The sequence below is a fragment of the Lasioglossum baleicum genome, unplaced genomic scaffold (assembly GCF_051020765.1).
Source record: "Lasioglossum baleicum unplaced genomic scaffold, iyLasBale1 scaffold0021, whole genome shotgun sequence".
In the NCBI taxonomy this organism is placed as follows: Eukaryota; Metazoa; Arthropoda; class Insecta; order Hymenoptera; family Halictidae; genus Lasioglossum; species Lasioglossum baleicum.
Window position 1 is genome coordinate 3487111 of NW_027469081.1, and position 21379 is coordinate 3508489.

The 21379-nt window shown below is 41.0% G+C and overlaps 1 protein-coding gene across 1 annotated transcript in view; it reads left to right on the forward strand.

Annotated features, from left to right (window-relative positions):
• Positions 1 to 1521: 1521 nt before the first annotated feature.
• LOC143219282 (cyclic GMP-AMP phosphodiesterase SMPDL3A) overlaps positions 1522 to 21379 on the forward strand; it is a 107515-nt gene continuing 87657 nt past the window's right edge. Inside the window, exons 1-2 of the mRNA XM_076445295.1 lie at positions 1522 to 1905; positions 1975 to 2172. The gene's annotated coding sequence lies outside the window, so the exon portion shown is untranslated. The remainder of the gene's footprint in view (positions 1906 to 1974; positions 2173 to 21379) is intronic.

The window sequence follows — 21379 nt, forward strand, 5'->3', positions numbered from 1 at the left end:
AGCGTGTGTCAATTTGTATAATTCAAGTTGTATAATCGATTATAAACGTTTGCATACATATAACTAGTGCACCGGAAACGAATAAAAATCAGCATATTACAACCTCGCTGACTAGATCTCCCGAACTCCACAATAAAATCGTCACACCCTGATTCCGGAAGCACGTACGCCTACGGCAGCGATCTCCCCATCCGGCGTTAATCAAGTTCCACGTCCCACGGAGATCAGTTAATTAACATCGTAAGCCGTGAGTGAAAAAGACGTCGCGACGAGCCGTTCCGCCGATAACATTCTTTTCTCCGGATCCGCGTTCGGATTCATGGAATCGATCACGTTGCATCGCGGAGATTGTCAGTTGGTTGACGGCGGGGGTGTCTCCTGTCAGCCAGAGGCGAGCAACCGGCAAAGCAGTGGCGCGATGCGGGTGTGCGCGGAGGGATAAGATGAAACGAGGCGCACTTGATTTCTGGTTAATAAAACGTTACGCGAGACATAAAGCGATACGATGATGTATCACGGGGGTGTACGCGGAGGCAGGGTGAGTAGCTGCAAGACTACGTGTTGCGGCTGAGGGGAATACGGCACGGTCTGTAGCGGTAGGCTGGGGAACCGGTGGCATGGGGTGGTTGCAGAACCTGAGAGACACAGAGAGATACATGTACAGGACGATTCAGCCAACAGGAGAATCGGCAAATATATTTCTAATCCGGAAAGACTTGCATAAATGCTTATCAACCTGTATGAAAGAAGCAATCGCGAACCACTGAGGCTCTACATACGATTAGCCATCGTGTGCTCCTGAAAAATAGACGCATAAAAGATTCAACGATAACATCTCACCCACTTTTCCTTTACACTTTAACACTAAACCTACCGACCGTTCAAAGTGATTGTTCCGTGTTGCCTTATACAAGTGACACAATTTAATTTGTTTAGTCTTCGCGTGGTTCTTATCGTTATTAAACCATTTCTTACGGAAGCATGCTTATAATTTCAATAATTGTAAAGTAAACAATCTGGAACCGGTTATCTTGACCGGTCGTGGTAGGCTTAGTGTTAAACCAGCAGTTATCGTGGTTCATACAAAATTGACAATTCTTTTCTTCCCAATGGAGGCTGTTTCCAGTCCTCGAATTGTGAATAATAGCCGTTAGAAATATCACTCGTCTAACATTATCGCAAGGACCGCCGCAGCTGTCACTTCGGAATGATCTCTTGTTAGCTGAATCGCCCTGTAGCGAAGGAGATAGAGAGCGAGGGAGTTGGGGTAGGACGAGGCCAGGGGGGAAGAAGCAACGCACCAACATAAAGAGGGGGAGCGAGAGGGGCGAAACGTTATTATAGGGGAGCGCGAGCGCACGGTTGCCGGCGTGTTAGCCTTACATCGTACACCGGGAGAGCCCCCGTATGATAAGGTCTGTCGTGTCGGTGTGTTTATGTCTGTGAGCTTGAACGGGTGAGAACCGTAATGGGTTGAAGAGAGCCGAAAGGGCGCAGTCGCGAAGCCGGAGCCATCCTCGACCCCCGGCGGGCAGCGGCGTCGGCGTCGGCGTCGGCGTCGACGTCGGCGGCGTCGGTAGCAGCGCCGGCGTCCTCGTCGTCAGCATCCTACCGGCTCGAGGAGACTGAGTTGGTCTCGCGCGAAGGTTCGGGCCGCACACGGTTCGCCGATCCTCCGAACACCTCGATGGAACGCGCGCTAGCAAGTGTCCGTTTAAGTTGGTGATCGATAGCCGATCGATACATCGGTTGTTTCTTATCAACGGTGTTTCCTAGTCTATCTCTCTATCTCTCTCTTTCTCTCTTCTCTATCTCTCTGTCCGTGTTTCTCGCTCTCGCTGTACTCCGACATACGGTCGTGATCCGGAAAAAAACGTGTCCCCGGTGTGAGGATCGTTCCCAGAGGTTCGTTTCATAAACGCGAACACAGAGAAGTGCGGAATTTTTCCAGTGCTCAAGGAAAGAATGATCTAGGTGGACAGCAGTTGGCTGTCACGTTCGCCCGATAGAGGATCCCCTAGGGAATCGGTGAAATCCGGTTTATACAGCGTTCGCCACAGGATCACAAGCTCCGAGGATTGAAAAGCGTGCGCGTATGGGTGTGTGTCCTCTCGCGATGGCCTGTTACGATTGAGTCTACGGCAACCTACTTCCGTGCCTGTCGACGAACACGTGAGTATATATCCTTAGTCAAGATTCACGGGGAGGATGCGTGCTCGGGTATGATCGCACCACGATCTACCGTGCGAGTATCCGTGCACCGTCGTGTGTGAATTTCCGTGAGCGACGGAAGAGAACGAGAGCTGGGGTATTATCGCGCAGGATATTACACACTCTGGGATCTTTCTTCTTCTTCTTCTTCTTCTTCTACTACTTCCGGGGCCAGTTAAGTTTAAGCCCCTCTGTGCAAGCCTGTCCCTCGCCGGAGGCAAATAAAAGCGAGGATAATATTTTTAACGCTGTGCTCCGCTTTATTTCGTTAAAAAGTTCCTGTTCTCTCCCCGATGAACGCTTCTCACAATCCACGCCAGCGAGGCGGAAGCGCTTCTCGAATTCGGATCCGGGATCGATCGATCTCTCTTGATCGCCCTCTCTCATATATCTCTCGGTACGCTGGCCGAGGCGCAAGGTTAAGCGAGGGGCCGCAATTAATCGATCGCGATCCGATGGGCGAACCGATACGAATCCCGCGGGATGAGTTTCCGCGATAACCGGCGATGGATGAGCGTTCCTCGGCGATCACGCTGCGAAAACATTCCGCTCGGTTTCATCGAATTAGAAGCCCTGAATTAATTGGGGGAACCACCGCCGCCGCCGCGCGGGCTCGTTCGCTCGACCGTTCAACGTGAAAAGAAGATCGCTCGGAGCATCCGTTGTATAGGACATGCGAAAATATTGCCAACGGCGAGAGACGAGAGAGAGGAGAGGGGAGAGGGAGAGAGCGCTCGCTCGTCCATCGCCTTAATTAAAACCGCTCGAGTGACGCGGCATCGAACTTTGTCTCATTAGTCCCGTTTCTTCGGCGATTCATCGGCTACGATGACGCATATCGAGCCGGTCCCGAGGACGCAGCTTCCGTTAATTAACCGTGCTTTTAGCAACGGCGCGAGTGCCATGATACTTACGTATCCCCTTCCCTCTCTCTCTCTCATTCATTTTCGATTTGCAAAAAGGAGAAGATTGCGTGAAAGAGTCGCGCCTCGAATTCGAAAGCGTCGCTCGTCGGAAACGTATCAATTTGCGAGCAGTAAAAGAACTATAAAACCAAAAGCGAACGGCCAGGTGTGGCGGGGAGGGCTTTCCGAAAGGGGTGATTCGGAAAAGAGGGCGAGATATTCTCGCCGATTCGCGAACAGGAAGTTACGATACGGCCGTTCGATACCTATTCCACGTATTAGAGGGACGGAGCCTCGTCGCGTTATGCCGGGCACGTAGAACCGCGAGTATAATGCAAGATCGTCGCTGGATAATTTCATTTCGCCGAACAAATTTTCTGTTGGATATTACGCTGTTCCTTTCTCTCTTTGCCCCGCTCTCGATTCGCCCCTTCTTCTGGGCGCTGCGTCGTTCGCGACAGAACCGGAAACAAAAAAAAAAGAGATGGAACGAGAGGGGAAGAAATTAAACGGGCTGCTAGAATACCGCAGCCGGCGCCTGACCCCTGAGCCCACACCCCCGCCAGCCAAATCCGTGCCGCGATTCGACGTAATGATATTACACGCTATAAATTTTCGCCACCGGTCTCTCTCGCGACTCTTAACCATTCGCTGCTCTGCGACGGATCCTCCGCACATAGTGATTCTCGATGTTTGAGGCAGTCGTTGCTGGGGTTTAGGGTTTTGCCACATGATCATTAGCGATACTGCGTCGCACATCAACGTAATTGTGGCAATTTGCTGTGTTATACTACAACGCCACTCGTCCCAATCAGATGTCGCTGATTTCGGCTCTATCGTTGAGAATACTAGTAATACGTGAGATGAGTAAAAGTTTTTACGGCGGGGTCCGTTTCATAGCTCCGACGCAGTTTTCATGAAGAATTTTCGAAAATTCATCGGAGACAGCACAAAGTTTTACTGCGCTATTTCGTTGGAAAATTGAGGGAATCGCAGTGCGAATCCGTAAAAATGTATGCAAGGTGTGCGGAGAAATTTCACGGAGACTTTCGTTCCCAAGATGCACCGCATCCGGCCGGCCGCAGGAGATTCGCATCGACCAACTGAAGTGTTTAATCGACAAAGATCCCCGTTACGCAACGCGGAAAATTTCAGAAATCCGTTTAGCACCGTGTAAACAGTTTCCGAAGAAAAATATCATCGTTCGCGGAGAAAGGTTTTCTGCTTGAAACGTTTAACTTGCTTGATCTGGGTTCGGTATAATAAAGAGACGGCTATTGTAGTCGACGAGCGTTGGACTTCATTGAATTACAAATGGCGGTAATAGCGATAGCAATTTTGCAGATACGATCGATAAAGTGATCTACCTCTGCTCACATGTTATAAATTGTGCGGACTACTCGGTCAATCGAATATTACAAGCCGCGATCTGATCGGCGCTTATTTAAACTCATTCTGTTCGTTAAGCGCACGCACTCTGTCCAAACATTCTATAGAAATGATTCGCATGTACTCGCCGCGAATTGCTTTGAACAGATTTGTCACGCTCGACCGTCAATCAATTGCAAGCGCGAGTCGTCGTCGCTGAAAGCTAAATGTCCCTATGCGCGATCACGTTCATTACCAATCGTCTATTCATGGAGTGGAAGCTACAAATAAACGCGCGAACGTAATTAAACCACTCTAGTTTTTAATTCACTTATTACTTGTTGCGTCTATGCGACGAGACGGGCACACAATTAACACGCAAATTTTCAGTTACACTTCTTGGCAGGAAGTTACGCTGACAGTCATAAATATGTCGCAGACTTCCTGCGTTTCTGATGAAATTTAGTGGGACGAAAAGCACGGAACAGAGAAGCTAAACGAATTTAACAATATTGATGTATCAATTTTAATTTGCAGTAACATTTTTGTTCTAACCTATAGTATTATACAACATATCTGGAAACACTCGGTATGGTCTATCATAATCTATTTAGTTTAGACGTGTCGCAATTGCTGCGATGATTAAAACGATTACAATTTCCGTTGTGAATTACACGAATTAATTTGCATTTTTTGAGCGATGCCGAAGAAAGAAGGTACAGCGACCAACAAAGCCGCTAATTAAAATATCGAGGAAAAATATTGTTACGTTCCAGTAAACCGCGCTTATTATTATTCAGCAGCCCATTATGCAAATTATGTAAATGCAATTTCTTGTAAAGAGTAGCTTGATGGGAATCACTTAAAACTGATTGAATCGGGGTAGGTAGAAATTTTTGAAAAATCTTCAATCTGCATCTGTTTTCTTTAATTCTTGCATTTCATTTTCGAGGAAAGAACAGGATCGACGAAAAATCTATATGTGAGAAGGATCAAATATTCGAAAATACAGTAAGGAGCGAAACTGAACCAATAACCACAAGTTTCGTGGAGAATATAGAAGAATAACAAAAAATCAACATTATAATTATTTTTATCATAGTTAGAAGTAACTTAAGAGATTTTTTTCAATAATTAATGTCTCCTCGTTTAGCAATGACAACAAAAATGAATTGACTCGGTTTTGCACCACGTCCAATATTTGGCAATATTTAATATATTATTTATTTTTAATATTTCGTCCACAACCCTTGTGCTTGTAAAACTGCACTAATTCGCTTTGGCATACTTTCCACTAATTTTTTGCAATAATCCGGAGATATTTGTTCCCACTGTTCTTGAATTCTATCATACAAATCTGTGATTGAAGTTGGTTGGGAGTCATATGAATCCCCCGAAGTCGTCTTTTTAGTAAACCCCATAGATCCTCTATGGGGTTGAGGTCGGGGCTCTGTGCAGGCCAATCCAGAACAGAAATTTTTTTAGTACTGAGCCAATTTTTTACACTTTTAGCAGTGTACTTAGGGTCTCGGTCATGCATGAGAATTACATTTTTCTCTTCAAAAGGCATATTTTCAACAGCATCTATGAGATGATCTTGTAAAATATCCTTGTACATGTACTGATTCATGATGCCATTAATTCGGTACAGTGATACAACACCAAATGCTGTTAGGCACCCCCAGAACATTAGGGATCCGCCTCCATGCTTTAACGTTTGTTTCACATGTCGTGGTTTAAGCCTTTCATTTTTACGAATCCAGCACCAAGACATGCCATCCGAACAAATTCTGTTAATTTTGGTCTCGTCTGACCAAATAACCCGTTCCCAGTCAGTAGTTCTCCAGTTTTGATATTTTCTAGCAAATTCCAAACGACTTTTAATATTTTTTTTCGATAACATTGGCTTCTTTATTTTCTTAATGCTTCTAAACTCAGCTCCTATGAGGGTTCTTCGTGCTGTCCACTGACTTATTTGTATATTCGTATCTTCTTTTAATAATTTTGCAGCCATAATGGAACTTGAAGCTTCACCACAGATGTGACAAACCGTATAATCCTTCGTTCATCCTGCGGTGATAATATTGTTGCTCTTCCTCCAACATTTAATAATATACTTTTACAGTATTTTTTTCTTATTCTCTGCACTGTCGATTGACTAACACTGCAAGTTTTCGCTGTCTTACGTGTTGATAAGCCGTCATTCAAAAGAGAAATGACTTTTTTTACACAATTTGGAGCAATTGACTTCATATTTATTCTTACTTCATTTGCGTGCTTTCCGTTCGACTGATTGCGAAGAACTGAGTGTTAAGACGTAGACGCTAATAGTTTGTAAACATACCAAAGTGCTAGATGTAAACATACTACTAGAACATGCCACGTAAACATGTCTTGAAGGGCCGTTGCAAAACCGAGTCAATCTACTTTTGTTGTCTCAAAAGTTTCTTCCGAAATGTGTTCCTTTAATGTCGCTAAATAAATACAAACAATACGATAATGTTTATGTTAATGTTTTAGTACTTCTTAATATGAATTTGCATCGAAAACCAACTTTTGGGACAACCTAATATTTATTTAGCAATGTTAAAGGATCACATTCCGGAAGAAACTTTTGGGACAAGCTAATACTTTTGTTGTCATTGCTAAACGAGGAGACATTAATTATTGAAAAAAATTTCTCAAGTTACTTCTAACTATGATAAAAATAATGATAATGTTGATTTTTTGTTATTCTTCTATATTCCTAGGAATAAATAATGATTTATACAAAACTCGTGGTTATTGGTTTAGTTTCGCTCCTTACTGTACCTTGCACACCTATATAATCAATTTTCCCGTGTGTGCGATGGTGCGATTTACTGCACATCTCGTTCGGGCGAGGGGAAGGCGCGACACCGAACGGTGTGTACCGCGTTCGCGGTCATAATTTCGCGGTTATTAGATAGCGAAATTTTGGCACGCGAACGCTAGCCGCCTGGGGGGGTCGGTGCTTGGCCCGTAATTAAGAGAGTCGGGGAACGCGCGAGAGCGAACGGCCCGCGGGTGGTTAGACGGATAGGCGGATAGCTCGTCGTCGTCGGCTCGACGCGACTCGGTGCGGCGCGGTTCGATTCCGCGCTCAGACGTTCTCGTGAAATTCGAATTTCCACGTAGGACGGATTGACGGGATACAGTACAACGGAGTGTGGAGCGTCGCTCTGTGCGGGGGCGGACGCGACCGCGAAAATCTGATCCCAATGGTACATAGGGATTCTTGCGGTCTTCCGTAACGCTCTACTTTCCCGTTAGCTGCATTGAAATTTTTAAGACGGCGAATACGTCAATCCCGTTCGCGGATGAAAGTTTATACGAAAGCACGGCCGCGTGTCTCCGTGAATATTGAAAACGGGAAATGCGTTTTCGTATTTTCCATTAGCCAGTCACGTCTCGTCGGATCTTCCCCGCGAAATCCCTTTCGGATCGCAAATTTTTTCGCGCTGACGCGGCATCGATCGGTCTACGACTTTCATTCGAACATTATTTTACCCGGTTAATGCATCACCTGTCTGCCGCGGTGTACACCCCCGCTCAAAAGTATGCGGACAATTTGTCGCAAGTATAATTTATTCTAATAGTATCAAATTGTACAATTTAATTGATGATCCATTAGCGTGACCCGTGGTCTTCTCAAGGCAATAATAATAATCATTGCTGAGATACCTAATGAATTATTATTAACTGAAATTTTGAATAAAACTGATCGAACTTGATTCATATAAAAAATAAACGTGTTGATATTTAAAGTGGATACCCGGTTATCGACGTAAGGGTTGAAAAAAGATACGAAACTCGCATAGTTATTATTAAAATATATTCTCTAGTACTGTGTAAACTAGATCGCATAAAATTAAACGAAACTCATCAAAGATTCATATAAAGATTAAACGTGTTGTCTACATACTTTTGAGCGGGAGTGTATATGTATATGTATATCATAGACATCGAAATAATTTTTTTATTTATCAACAAAAGTGTTAAAGAAGTTTTAAAAAGATATTTAACGTGGATGCCCGGTTATCGACATAAGGGTTGAAAAAAGATACGAAACTCGCATAGTTATTATTAAAATATATTCTCTCGTACTGTGTAAATAACGGAGCATAAAATTGAACGAAACTCATCAAGGATTCATACAAAAGGAAGTGTATACATGTATATCATAGACATCAAAATAATTTTTTATTTATCGACAAAAGTGTTAAAGAAGTTTTAAAAAGATATTTAACGTGGATACCCGGTTATCGACATAAGGGTTGAAAAAAGATACGAAACTCGCATAGTTATTATTAAAATATATTCTCTAGTACTGTGTAAATTACATCGTATAAAATTGAACGAAACTCATCAAGGATTCATACAAAAATTAAACGTATTGTCTACATACTTTTGAGCTGGAGTGCATACATGTATATCATAGACATCGAAATAATTTTTTTATTTATCAACAAAAGTGTGTTAAAGAAGTTTTAAAAAGATATTTAAAGTGGATACCCGGTTATCGACGTAAGGGTTGAAAAAAGATACGAAACTCACATAGTTATTATTCAAATATATTCTCTAGTACTGTGTAAATTACATCGTATAAAATTGAACGAAACTCATCAAGGATTCATACAAAAATTAAACGTATTGTCTACATACTTTTGAGCTGGAGTGCATACATATATATCATAGACATCGAAATAATTTTTTTATTTATCAACAAAAGTGTTAAAGAAGTTTTAAAAAGATATTTAAAGTGGATACCCGGTTATCGACGTAAGGGTTGAAAAAAGATACGAAACTCACATAGTTATTATTAAAATATATTCTCTAGTACTGTGTAAATTACATCGCATAAAATTGAACGAAACTCATCAAAGATTCATACAAAGATTAAACGTGTTGTCTACATACTTATGAGCGGGTGTGTACACTTCAGTGACGCGTTTTATTAATTTTGAAATTCTGTAGCCTACTCGATGTAGTTGCGAGAAGGAATCGCCTTTGTTTCGGTTGTACAGGAAGTTTCGTTACACGCTGCACACGGATGTAGGACGTAGCCGACGAGTGACACAGTTCTTAAGATCATTACATTTTTCTTTGTGTTGCTTTTCCAGAACTCTCACCGGAGTCACTGGGAAATATTATCAAACTTCGTGATAAGGTTACAGTCGTCTGCATGATGACGTACGAAAGAATCTTGAAAGGTGTACAATAGAGCTAGGAGATTGGATTTTTAACGAGAGAAGAGTTACACAAAGGAGACTGAAGTATCAAACATATTTATCAACGTTCCAAATCGCATTTCTCATCTTACTACGTTTGTTGTTTCTATAGCCACTCGACTCTTAACAATTTCAGCGCAGTCTATATTGTCGCGGGAACAAGATTACTTTACTTCATTGATTCGATTTGCTCTTGAACATTCCCGTTCTTCTTATGTTTTCCGCAATTTCTAGCGATAGCGGGAAAGCGCGCTGCAACTCGAAAAGCTTCTGGAGAAAGAACTTTTGTAATTCCTCATACAAATTTCTAGAAACACCAGCGTTACGAGCGAAAATCCTCAACGATGAAACACAAGTGCTTACATAATTTTTGCCGTAATTTTCAAAGTGTGCCCGACCTGATTCTAATAATTTCATAATCGGCAGGAAGTTGCTACGGATTTGCTACTCGTTATGGAATCGTTGAAAGTGCGAACAGCGGCAATAGAAAAAATGATAGTGTGGACGGCGGTGTGTGAAATTCGCTCGTTCGTTCTGAACGCGCAACGTCACTCAAGGCTGGCTCGTTTTTTTTCTTTTTACTAAAAAAAAAAAAAAAAGAATCTGCCAGGCGTGGATTTAACGATCCTCCGCATATCGTGACCACTTAATTACTACAAAAGTACTTAAAAAATCCATATAATAGCGCGATAAGTCGTGGCCAACTTCGCGGCAACTATTTTCATAATTACCCCGGAGCGGCCGCCTTATCTCTCGCCGAGGGTTAATTCGTACGTAACACGAGCGAAAGTGATTTACCACGCGAATTTTCTAGCGATTTTCGATGCTCTCTTAGAGGTCGCGACAAGCGAGCCGCCCACGATTTTCGCTGACACGCCTAAATTACCGATGTACGTGCGGGGCCGTGCAGACACGATACGTTTAAATAGTCTGCGTACACTATTGATCAAAAGCTCCGGCGAATTTACAGCGGCTCACCAAAGTAATCGCGCCGTTCCGTTGCAAACCGCTAACGAAGAACGCTCTAATCAAAAACCGAATACAATAATAATATACTTTCATGTTAAATGCGTCCACTTGTAAAAAGCACATCTGGAATAGAGATTCAGAATAACAAAAGAAAAACTAAACTTTTTGTTGAAATTGTTACGTCCCGAGGTGGACATATTAAAGTATAGTTAAATTGAAAGATTTTAATTGAAGATATAACGCAGTTTTGAACCTACCTGCATTCACCGGCTTCGGTTCGGGAGATCGAGGATTTCTTAAATTCTAAGATCATGGAATTGGAACGTAGAAATCGAAGTTGGGTAAACTACTTTAAAAATTATTTGAAATTTTGATTTGAGTAAAAATAAACAAGAGCATATTCTAACTAACAAATTTAGGGGATACATAATGTTATTGATATCTTATTATAAATTGTTAGTAATTACCGCTAGGTAGATTTCGCTTTTCGGTTCAACAGTCGCTTCTGCACGCTGGATTGGATGATGTTGGAAATTGCTGTTTGAGATATGATGAATCCGACAGGTTGACACGCCCTCTTCATTGATGTGTGTTGATTAACTTCACTGAACTGATCACTGAACTTTAAATATGCTAGTGAGACTGAAATATTGACTGTTGACTAAACGTATTTAATGAATTTGTAATGTAGACTGAATTGTTGACTGTTGACTGTGTACTGAGCTCCTGATGAGGAGCCATCCCGTTTATAGATCGATCAATCCATTGTTCTAAGCTTAATCTTCATAGGTGAGTTCGTCTTCACCAATTCTTCGTAATCGCTTTCTTCTTAACCGTGTACATTGCATCTTTTATCATCCTCTTGGCTGGATCATACTACTCTGCGCATCTCATAGATCGAGGAGCAATCCATCGCTCATCGATTCTTCTGAAAAATCTTCACATTCTTCAGTGATGAACAGGCTTCAACGAATATTCGCTCAGAATTTCTATTTGAAAATGACTCGATCATTTAATAAAATAAATTTCGCTACATTTTTAATTCGTTCAACGAAGATTTAAATTCAAAACGAGTTCTCTTAATTCCATCGCACGCAATGTGATATAATATGCAATGATAGTTCGACATTAATTATCAATTATAATATATGATATTTTACTTCTCGTACATCATTATTAGAGTAAGTGTTCAATTCAGAAAATGTATGTTATGCACGATTGATTTCATCAATTATTAATATTGGCTGAACCACCGGACGTGACAAAATCAAACAGAAATCATTAGGAAAGATTTGGAATACCATCAAAACGCACAGAAGTTGTGTACTTCTGACTGTGGTCGCTGTAATATTGCGTCACGAGTAACAAAATACAAAGTTTCTGCATACCGTAGCCAACGACAAACAGAAAATTCCAATAAAAGTGGCGGTATACAGTCTAATACCATTTATTACAGCGATGCATCCATTTTTATGAGGTTCATAGCAGCGTGTATGCTTGCAACAGTACTATATGCAGTTGGCACGGGCATCTCTTGGCAACAGTTGACCCGCTTTTATTTGTATATGCATTCTAGCTCCTTTTCTGTTTATTTCTTCGCGGAATGTATGGTAGTCCTGCGCGTAATAGAGACTTTATTATTGTTTGGAAATTGCCGCGTTATCGAACTAGGAAATTCCACCGATTTGGTTTCTCGTCGACGAACAGAGTTATCGTCTCGTAATTCACGGAGCAACGATTCACCAGGGTTCGAAAAAAAAAAAATGAAAAATTTCTTCCTTTAATATGCATAGCCTGTTGACTGATAGCAAGCGCGCGCAGACTCTCCCGAAAAAGTTCGAGCGAAAAGCAGCCCTGGTGAAGAGAGAGAGAGAGAGTTTGTTACATTTGGTGACAGTGGACAGATTCCATTTCCATTGAAAGTGGCATCTCCATCGAGATAAGCAAACATTTCGTCAATCCGTCCGTCGTCTGTGCATCGATAAATGTAGCATTAAATATTTACAGGAAAAATCATTCTACTTCTTACGAGGAAAGGTGAAGTCCTCCCGATTGAAACGATCGATAGCGTTCCGGTCCTCGAACAACGTTCAGGATCCTCCGAAACAACTCTCGACGCCATCTTGCCGTAGTTTCCATTCGGTCGTTCCGCAGAAAATTATGTTCAGTTTAATGCTGCTCGCGATATAATTTCGTCGCGTTAAATCAGGGCCATAAGACAGGGAGATAATTAAACCGTTTGTGCCGAAATACACGGTGCCGTTGCCGTTCCACCAACACCAGGAACCGTCGCTATTTAGCTAATGCCCTTGACGAAGATCTTATTTCCGACCGAATTTGTCATCACACGTCCCTGTCCTAGGATACACGCCGCTCGTGTACCGGAATCGCGTGCAATACAAATTTCGAGACGACTAACGGCGTTGGCTTTCAAATCGAATTGCCTTTTAAGTATCGACGAAATTAAACTAAACGCTACCGAATTCATTTAGCCCGTTTGCTTACCGTCTCTCCTCCCAGTTACAAGGAATAGAATTTCTTCACCTCTCGAACCTCTTCAGGGAAGAATCTTCTCAACTGAAAACTTTAATGTCTAAACTAATGTCTAAATATACAGGGCGGTCCACGCAACTTGCACACCTATAATAACTTCCAACGTATGCGTTGCACGAAAAAGTTTTGTATACAGAAGTTGCATGGTCTGAAGGGATACATTGTGTAGTGTATTTATTTTTTTACAGATGGGCGCGTAAAGGACATGTGAAGGTCAACTTCATTTTTTTAAATGGAATGAGGTATTTTTTAATACATCAATCGATGCAGCTGGACATTCGTTATAAAAAAGTACTAACCTATGTATGTCGAAAAATTAGTAGTTCAGGAGATATTTCAATTTAAATAACTCTAAAATACCATTAGTGTTGTGTGTACTAAGACGTTACACAAGTAAGTAAACACTAAACTCAACTCTTCAATTTCAATTTTTCAATTTGAACGTCAATTTTTCAATTTCAACGTCAATTTTTCAATTTCAACGTCAATTTTTCAATTTCAATTCGTTAATTTCAACTCTTCAATATCAATTTCAACATCAATTTCTCCATTTCAACTTCAATTTCAATATCAACTCTTCAACTTCATTTCCAACTTCAATATTTCCATTTCAACTTTAATTTTAACTCTCCCATTTCAACTTCAATTTCAACGTCAATTTTTAAATTTCAACTTCAATTTCAATATCAACTCTTCAACTTCAATTTCAATGCCAATTTTTCAATTTCAACTTCAACTTCAATATCAATTCTTCAACTTAATTTTTAACTTCAATTTTTCAATTTCAACTTTAATTTCAACTCTTCCATTTCGACTTCAATTTCTATTCTTCCATTTCAATTTCATTTCGTTAATATCAACTTCAATTTCAATATCAACCTTTCAACTTCAATTTCAATTTCAATTTGAAATGGAAAAATTGATGTTGAAATTGGAATTGAAGAGTTGAAATTAACGAATTGAAATTGAAAAATTTACGTTGAAATTGAAAAATTGAAATTGAAGAGTTGAAATTGACGAGTTGGAATTGAAATTGGAGTTGAAGGGTTGATATTGAAATTGAAGTTGAACTTGAAGTTGAACTTGAAGTTGAAATTTAAAAATTGACGTTGAAATTGAAGTTGAAATGGGAGAGTTAAAATTAAAGTTGAAATGGAAATATTGAAGTTGAAAATGAACTTAAAGAGTTGATATTGAAAGTGAAGTTGAAATGAAGAAATTGATGTTGAAATTGAAATTAAAGAGTTGAAATTAACGAATTGAAATTGAAAAATTGAAGTTGAAATTGAAAAATTGACGTTGAAATTGAAAAATTGAAATTGAAGAGTTGAGTTTAGTGTTTACTTACTTGTGTAACGTCTTAGTACCACAGTAATGGTGTTTTAGAGCTATTTAAATTGAAATATCTCCTCCACTACTAACTTTTCGACATACATAGGTTAGTACTTTTTTATAACAAATGTCCAGCTGCATCGATTGATATGTTAAAAAATACCTAATTCCATTTAAAAAAATGAAGTTGACCTTCATATGTCCTTTACGCGTCCATCTGTAAAAAAAATAAATACACTACATAATGTACCCCTTCAGACCATGCAACTTCCGTATACAAAACTTTTTCGTGCAACGCATACTTTGGAAGTTATTATAGGTGTTCAAGTTGCGTGGACCGCCCTGTATAACGACAGCAAAATCGAAATGCTATTTTTTTTACACTGGTTGGGACCTGTGGTTTTATCCTGGGGATTCTGGTTAAAAGTTTCCTGGAGCAGTGTTGCTCTCGACACTTTTGAGCTATAGTAATTTTATCTTGGAGCTTAGATTTAGCTTTAGCTATCTGGACTGTTATTTGACAAGAAAATTTTCGAATAACCAGTTGCAACTTGTGAGCTATATTATTAGCTTCATCTTGAGGGCGATATTTATTGCTGTAATTTCGGTTAGTGAGGAAAGCAGCCTTCATATTAGCGTACAGTTTTGACGCTTGAGGCGCTGCGGGAAAGATTACAGTATGTGTTATTGCAGAATTTTCAAGGATCTTCGGTGATCTTCGGGAGTGGTCGGATATCTTCGAGAATCTTGAGCATCCTTCAACGAGCTTCTAGCTGTGCTAGAAGTTGTATAAAGCCTTCTCCGTGGATTGAATGAATGAGCCCGCTTGTGTTTTCGGTGGATGTTCCAGTAGAGTCAGGTTGGATATCCAGAGGAAATCGAATCTTTGGAGAGTAAGGTACAAGTTCTCTCTTGAATTTTGTAGTTTGTCAGATGAGTGGGTTTGGGTGGCTTACCGGGTCTTACTTTTTAACCAGGTCATTCATGGTTTTATTAATCATCGGTACATTTGATTCATCCAAATGAATATCCGCCGTGGAACGATCCCTTGGACAGCAAAATCGAAATACTATCATACTTCAACTGAAAACAATTTATACAAATATTCGCGAATCCGTCTCGACTGCATGACGTGGAGTTAATTAGAGAGAACACGGTTCGATAAAACTACACGGACCACACAATGATCGATGGTAATTTTGAAATCTACAATCAACGCGTTTTTATAATATCGAAATGATTCTGCGGGTATCGACAGGAAACAATGAAACGAATGAAACGAATGAAACGAATGAAACGAGGATCTTGTAATATTATTTTTATTTTAAGGGAAAACGTATACAATGCTATTATTTGATACAGGATTACATTATTTGCTACAATTTATCTGCAAACAAAACCTGCTGTCCAATTATAACAATTACAGTATCGTACAAGAAAGAGCTGGCGGTCGGCTGTCGTCAGCCTGTGCTGCGCTGTAGGGTGAGAGGAGAGGGTTAATGCGAGACGTGTAAATTCGGTGAAAAATGCTTCGAAAACCGGGAGACAACAGTTCGCGCTCATGCCGCTGATTACAATTCCAATTAGCGGCGAGGAGAATTTTGCAGGGTGTATCGCCGCGCGAGTCGGATCGGTAAACAGCGCGCGCTATGCAAATGAGGGACGAAGACACGCACGTCAAAGGAGACGGCGAGGAGGGCGGTCGTTTTGCACGTCGTAAATCATGGCGGTAGTTCCGCGGCCGTTTTTGACGCGTTTAGAGCGCCTTAAAACTGGCCATTAATTATCAGGCCCGTGTGTCCGTGGGGGCATCGTGTGTGCGTGGGCGTGCGCGCAAGTCTCGTCGCGGGTGAAAGCCACCACCGGCTTGCCTCTTCCAGGGTCACGTAAATCTCGAGTATACATCTGTCGCCGTGTCAGGCCACGTTCGGGAAATAAATTCACCGGTAAAAAAGAATCTCGCGAGCAAGAGTGCAACGAGAACGTGGGGCATGCGGGAGAGGGGTGAACGGGGAGGTTGGCGCAACTCGCACGGCTCTGTACGTGCAACTGCTGCGAATTAACGGCTGTTAAACGATCAAGGCCGCCGCAGCTATTTTTTCTACGCTTTCCCTTTGAATACATAACGCGGAAACACGTTTCCGCGTTACCTGGAGTGCTCGGATATCGCTGACGCACTCTTTGACAGACACATGCCACCCCAGCGCCATCGCCGCCTCGCGCCTCGCTCTGATCACGGCAACTTTGATGCGGCGCGCACCTGTGCCGCGCCAGCGCCGTGTCCAAATATTACACCGTGTAATATTTGTCGGGCTTAATCACTTATTTGGCTTGGTGGCAATTGTTTGCCGTTCTGGCTACGCTCACCGGACTGCGTGCAGTGTTGCGCCTCCGATTTCGACCGACAGGCACCCACACGCTCGAGTACCTTGAAATTTCGGTCTTCCAATCGAGAGACTCGGCAGCGGATCGAGAACCGCAAATTCAGCATTTTATTAACCAGCATCCGTCCCTCGTGTCGATTTGACGCAGCACAGCTTTAACCTTCAACTACCCGCGCTCTGAATTTTCACTTAAGTACTCGCGCGGTGTATTTTGTACACCATATGTATCACTGTGTGATTCAGTACACATATCATTGTATTAGTACAAGAAAATACATTGTCTTGATGAATTATTATGTTTATTGAGAAAATAACGATAAATGAATATAATAATTGTTAATAAAGAAGAAAATCTGGTGACATTCTTTTCACATTCACTTTATTCGCTGCTCTATTCGCCGATCTTGCACGAATCGCATGTAATAACGGTGGTCATATGTTGTTTACATACTGATCTCTTGCAACTGCCGCAGATGATAGTGGTTAATCGATTCTTCTTCCTACCGCAGATAAAACATCTCGCTCGTATCAAAATACCTGCCAAAGCTGGTGGCGGCTCCTCTTCATTTCCTCCTTCTGTACGAATGAATACACGGAAACAGCAGTTCAACGTGCCGCCACCAAAACAACACTTCGTGTGTACTTTGTGGATACATTGGGCGTAGGTTAGGAAGTTGCACTAAGATGGGACAGCATTTTTTGAAATAATGGTGTACTTTTTACACCAGCCCGGGTAGTTAAAGGTTAACGAGCCTAGCCGATTGAAACGGTCAAAACTGACCTTAGAGGTTTTTCAATGGCTATCGAACCATTCGAAAGTTCACCAAGAAAAACCCCCAGTAAAATTTCAGCCCCCTAACTTGCCCACAAGGGTAGTTACAGGGTAAACTAGATTTCGCGCTTTTCCGGTCTCCGATGCGTTTGGATCCCAAGGCGCATTTTGCAGAATTTTTTCAGATTTTCTTGTTGCAAACTGTGCTCGTAAAAAACGAGAAACCAACGAGCGCAAAAAAAACCTACTTCGGCACTTCCGCCGAAGCTGCTTAAAATTTTACAACATTTAAGTGAAATGTGAAGATCCGGGTTGCTACAATTACTTAGCTGGGTATGATCGTTGAATATTTCTAAAATAAACAGTTACTTTGCGTTTGATTATCATTTTCACACTGTTGCCAGCGAAAAAGAAGCGAACCGAGCACGGAAATGTTGATTTAACGTTTGTGTGGAAAAATTCTCCTCCCTTTCTTTTTTCTCCCTTTCAGCTCCTTCTTTTACGCTTCCGTTTAATTTTGTGTTATTTGTCTTCTCGGCAGGGAATTTAATATCTCATCAACTGTTTGCATTTCATTTTAATTAGCTGCGAGTTTTTGTACCGTTTACGACGTCCTAAGAAAATCTGCGAAATCCATGATGATTTAGCAAATTTTTACAAGATCAAATGAGTTCCTTTAATTTCTTTTGCGAACCAGCCAGGTCGTAAAGTATTTACTAAAGCTGGCAAATCGTGTTATTCCACTGTGCAATTCAGCAAATAAAGCTCGAAGAGCGTGAATACGAATGAACGTTCGCAATCAAGTTATTAGGGAACTGCAAAATTCTCGCGTACTTACAAAACACACCATTCTATACGATTTGGTATGGTTAAAAGTTTGATAAAGCCTAATAGGATTTCATGCTGTTTGGAACATGATGAAACCCCGAATAACGTAAACGAATTTCCATTTGATTCTCGTTGCTCTATATCACTCCGCAATCATCTGAATTTCAATGGCAATCGACGCGGGTATTAGGTCACTGCCTAGACCTAATGTTAATTACAATTTACATTATTATTAAAATATCGAGTGTTCAAATAAGAAACAATTTATTATTTAAGCATTATCTAATCATTTTTATTTGGAATAGCCTCGATTATTTCCCTTAAGTAATAATTTCCGAAGAAGTTGTCGCGCTATATAAATTTAAAAATGATGGATCACGAGTGAAATTGTTATCGTTCTCGAACAATTTACCGAGAAACTGAACCGTTGATTTCGCAGTGACTATTACAAAATTTCCAGTGAATAAAGCGTCGAGTTCACTGCGAAGTTAAAGTATGAAATCTTTTCAACGCGGTTATAGAATTGAATTTTTCTATTTCTTCGGGATCGTTACCGTCCAAACTTTCGACTGCACGTTGTTCTTGTGGAAAAATTCGACTCCCGATAAAGCGAAACGATGAGATAATTTTTCCAGCGAGAACTCCGCAACGCCGCGCCGGGCCGGGCTCCCGATGGCTTCAGAACTTTGATTCCTCGGAGTAATTTTTACTGTTTTTTACTTCTTTGAATTTTATCCCCGTACGGCAGCTAATTTATTACTTGTTCGGTCATTTCGGTAACTTTTAATGCGAAAGGATTCTTTGCGTACTGCTCCCTCGAAAGAAAACAGAAGGAACTTCCACGACTTCAAATTTTTACGGAAACATTTTTCTTACTTTCGTTTGCGTTTTCTTTGTCCCCCGTTCTCTCTCTCTATCTCTCTCTCTCTCTCTCCTTTCTCGCTGCTGTATTTTAAGAGACGACTGCGACAGAGAGTTCACAGATAGAACTTGTCAAACATTACTTGTAACAATGTCGCTAGAAACAGCTGTCAGTTTGTTACTAAAATTAATTCGATCCCACAGTGATACATTTGATGATATAATTTAATTTCGTATTGTATGCATTACATTAAAATATTTATAGTTCTGGACTGTATTAAACGTTTCAGTTTTATTGCGGTTTATACCAACTGCGGAACAGCTGAACAATCCGTTAAATATTTGCTAGTAATACTGATATGATGCAAATATTATTAATTTATTATTACATCAAAATATTTCAATTTAATGGACCTGCATTATTCAAAGGGCACCTATTTTAATAATGCTCGTGTTGGTGTAGCGTGCATATAGGTAGGAAAACCTCCAACACAGTTATCGTGTATGTATATTGTTTCTGGAAATCCTGGCCGTCGTCGGTCGTCTACTAATGACGTCCTATGGTTAGAGCCTGATTGCGCGTGATGTGCAACTGTCCAAGAAACCTAGTTTATGATGTTTTGCAGGCCGCGTTGCTACCCTGAGGTTTCAACCTCATTATGGCGCTTGTTTACCGGCGTTAGATCTCGACACGAGCTGATCATACACATCACACCAATTTCGTCTTGGTATTTCACTCTTCTGCCTCTATTCCATCAGCTGTTTCACTAATGAAAACTAAATTCGTACAACGAACAATATCGATAGCCCCGTAAAAACAAGCTTCATAGCATTTCTAATAAGATGCGCCGCTGCTTTGGTTTAAGGTTGGCGCACACTAGACCGCACCGCGCCGCACAGTTGGGACCTTTCGTCCAAATCGGAGACAAAATCAAAGAACTTTCGATAGAAATGAGGTAGAGAGATACAAATTTTTTAAAATTAAAGCTGAAACTTGGCAGAATATGGGAAAAATAGGGAGATTATGGTACGAACATTTTATAACCTTGAGAAAATTCGTTAAACTTTCACAATATCAAGAAAATTGCGGTTTTTTCAATACCACGTGCGGAAAAATTTTTTTTGAACATGCTGTACTTCATTTCCCGTAGATTTTTTCACGCTGATTTCAAATCTGGTCTCAAAATGTTTCTACGACCTCAGGATATTGCAAAATCGATTTCTTGAAATTCTACATGTTTAACGAATTTTCTCAAGATTAAAAACCGTTCGTACAGTAACCTCCCCATTTTTTCCCATATTCTGCCAAGTTTCAGTTTTAATTTTTGTGGTGTATGTGCGCCCGAGCGTATGTTGGTATGCGTGAGTGTGTGAAGGCAGGCGAGAGACGCGAAGCCGTCGGAGAGGCAGCGCCGGAAGAGGAACGCGACAGAGACACGGAGACGTCCGCAAGTGTGCACGTGTCGCGAGTACCAGTCCTCCTGTACTGTAATCGGCAATATTAAATAAAGTGTATTTCACTATTAGTACTATTGATTTGCGCGCCATTTGGCTAAGTGCACGTACATAACAATATATAAAATATATAACAATTTTAAAAAAATTTCATCGCTCTACCTCATTTCTATCGAAAGTTCTTTGATTCTGTCTCCGATTTGGACGAAAGGTCCAACTGTGCGCCGTGCCGCGCCGACGCCACACAGTGGGCAATTTGGACGAAATCGGCGACAAAATCAAAGAACTTTCGATAGAAGTGAGATAGAGCAATGAAATTTTTTAAAAATTAAAGCTGAAACTTTACAGAATATGGGAGAAATATGGAGATTATGGTACGAATGTTTTTTAACCTTGAATCAATTCGTTAAACTTGCACAATCTGAAGAAAATTTTAGTTTTCCCAATACCACGCGCGGAAAAAATTTCTTTTTAACATGCTATACATCATTT